This window comes from Mastomys coucha, unplaced genomic scaffold (assembly GCF_008632895.1).
Source record: "Mastomys coucha isolate ucsf_1 unplaced genomic scaffold, UCSF_Mcou_1 pScaffold16, whole genome shotgun sequence".
NCBI lineage: Eukaryota > Metazoa > Chordata > Mammalia > Rodentia > Muridae > Mastomys > Mastomys coucha.
Window position 1 is genome coordinate 41,572,874 of NW_022196898.1, and position 3,119 is coordinate 41,575,992.

At 36.5% G+C, this 3,119-nt stretch overlaps 1 long non-coding RNA gene across 1 annotated transcript in view; it reads right to left on the reverse strand.

The window, feature by feature from the left end:
* Positions 1-261: 261 nt before the first annotated feature.
* LOC116093355 overlaps positions 262-3,119 on the reverse strand; it is a 4,800-nt gene continuing 1,942 nt past the window's right edge. The window contains exon 3 of the long non-coding RNA XR_004119687.1: positions 262-394. This is a non-coding gene — a long non-coding RNA (uncharacterized LOC116093355). The remainder of the gene's footprint in view (positions 395-3,119) is intronic.

Here is a 3,119-nt window from a genome sequence, read left to right on the forward strand (position 1 = left end):
CTTTATCACATTTCTTAGTCTTTATATTCGCAGGTAACTTAAACTGAGCAGAGAAGATTTAAGCTCTTGGCTTAATTAGTGTCAGAGGGAAGGTATGAATATGTGGGTGGATTACTTTATTTACACTAGGCTAAAAAAACATCATTAATTTTTTAAAGGGAAAAACAAATAGCATTGTTAAACCCAACAGTAATAATCAATGTTAATTGGATTTTTTTTTCTCTTAAAAACCCAGTACCAAATACTTACAAATGACTCCAAAAATTACATCTGTGATTAAAAGGCCAATGTCACCCACCATATGACATTTTTTAAAAATGCAATATCTGGAATGGTCCAACATTTCATCACACACAACTTCAGATGACTTCATATTGATTGCAATGTTTCTAGGCTGTATAAACAAAGAGACAAACAAACAAACAAAATCAATGCATTTACCTAAGAGCAATTCCTTCCAACTTGTTAAAATAAAACTCCTAGCTCACTTAGTGAAATCTAGAGGGTCAGCCTTAATTGGATTCCTTCTCCTTCAGTCAGATTTGACTTTCAGTAAGGTTTCAAATCTATCTTGAAATTATTTCTACCTTGCTGCCACAGGTTTGTGGTTTTTGTTTATGGTCCATGTGATGACTGCATGGACCATCAGAACTTCAGATGTCTTGAGATGTGCAGCTATGTTGACTTCAGTAAGCACCAAAAGGTTCCAGATGGGACATGTAGGTTAAATCTGAATTAGGCAAGCTATGAAAGCCCCAAGCTGCGTTCCAGAAGTCTAGATTTGTTGGTAGGCTTCTACACTAGATTCTATTTGTCTGGTATATGAAACTCCAGGTATCTATACTCACGTGAAAAACTAAAAATGAGCTCTGGAAATGAAAGGCATTTTTTGTTGTTGTTGTTGTTGTTTTTGTTTTTCAAGACAGGGTTTCTCTGTGTAGCCCTGGCTGTCCTGGAACTCACTCTGTAGACCAGGCTGGCCTTGAACTCAGAAATCTGCCTGCCTCTGCCTCCCAAGTGCTGGGATTAAAGGTGTGCACCACCACTGCCCGGCACAAAAGGCATTATTAGACAGTGTAGCTAGTAGTTCCCATCTTCCTCATGAACTGCTTGTAATGAAAAGTTTTTGTAATTTTTGAGCATCTTTAAAAACCAAGTTCCAAATGCTGGTGTCTGACCTTACCTAGAGAGGCTATGCCATAAGAAGAGAATAAAGTTGAGAGTCATTTCTAGGAACCATCAGTTCTACTCATTCCTAAGCTAGATTAAACTTGACAGGAAGAAGAAAATACACTGAAATTCTGTTATGTGCTAAGAACTATCTGAATGCTACACCGAGTTATTCTCAGAGCTGTATAATTATTCCCACTTCCCAAGTGGGTAAACATACTCAGATCTAAAGATGTCCCCAAATTTTGCTGGTAGTATATGCTGAGATCTAATACAAAAGTGATCTATGTGTCCTGATGTAAAAACCAATGCTTTTTTCTTTTTACTATAAAAATAAAAATATTTAGTATATTTTTTATCATTCTACACTCCAAGAACAGACCTTTAAACCACTCCCAGAAAAGAATGCCAATGGGCCTGGAGGAAGAATCAGGCTGCAACTCTTAGTTGACTTCACTAAGAACTCCTGTAATAGGGACTCCTAAGAATCACAGTGGGTAAAAATGTTTGGTTCTTATGATAAAGCAACACACACTTGGATCCTAAGGCAGAATCTTAATTTGTACATGAGAACATGACAGAAAACAAAGCAAATAATTTTAATTCTGAAAAAGCCCATTTATAGTATTATATATGGGGAAAATTTTTACCTGGAATTCAGTAGAACTGAAGTTTGGACTTTCAGATGTGCAGCTAAAGTTTGAATTGATAGTACAAGGTAAGTATTCTTCACCTTTTGTATACAAGGTGGCTAATAACATGTGAGCTCCACCAAATGGCTACTGACAATGCAAAGCGGGATGGATGTGGGTAGATAAGCAGAGAGTAATGAGAAAATGGGGAGGAAGGAGGCCTGGGTACAGAGGAGCAGCATACCTAAGATTGCTCTTGTTTGGTGCCCAAGGACTCTGCTTCCTCAGACTATAACCTTTTTGAAGTAAGGTAAGCAAGTCTCTGGAGATAGTATCATAGCAATCTTTACATCCCCAAACACTATAAATTTTGTTCATTTTTTAGAAGGACCCTTGTAGGTAGGAATAATACTTTTTCCAGATTGCTGCTCTGATGGCCTGGCATGTCCACTTGTACCCTGACAATAACAGCATTTGGTAATTATCAATGAGAGAAACTGAAGCAATAAGAATTTCACAGGGGCTTCCTTAAGGATACTGACATCATAAGAGCCATTACTTATTTTACAACCCAGCATAATTATGAGCCACCAAATAGTATACTTTTTAAGTCCAGTTTTCATAGTATATGAAACATACCTCAATAGATACATTTTGTTTTTTAAAAGAAATTACCTTCTGGACAATGCTTTTGACAAATAGTATTTTCGCCTTTTCAAGTCCTATTACTGCCCCCTACCTCATTTTTTAGAATTAATTCTTATATATAAAACACTTCAGATGGCATGAAACATCCCACATGAGCTTGTACAGTTCACTGGGTCATTAATATAGCTACACATATCTCCATCAAGTGAGGCAAGTGCTATTATTCTGACTCTTTAAATTACTTGAGAAGCAGAAGCCGAGGGAACTTCTGATTACTCAAGAAATGCAGCTAGAAAGAGGCAGAGCTGAAAGTTAAACTCGAGTCTTTCTGATTACAAAGACTATAATTTTATCCACTATGCTAAGCAAGTCAGAAAAAGAAGACAGACTCACCAAAAAGAATACAAAACAGTGAACTTCTGACAGTTGTTATGGTAGAGTTTTCAAGTTCTAAATAAATGCTGAAATTCAGTGTAAGGCTGACTTTAAACTTTTACTTCAGTATGGGTGTGAGGCTCCAAAGTCTCAAACACTTTCCAAAGTCTCCAAAGTTTGACAGAGCCACTTTCAGAAAAAGAAACACAATTTCAAAAAAGTCAACAACTGAGAGCTATTATAGCCACAGGAAAAGCCTAACTTTCTTTCTCTTCTTTTTTTTTTTTTAATTTA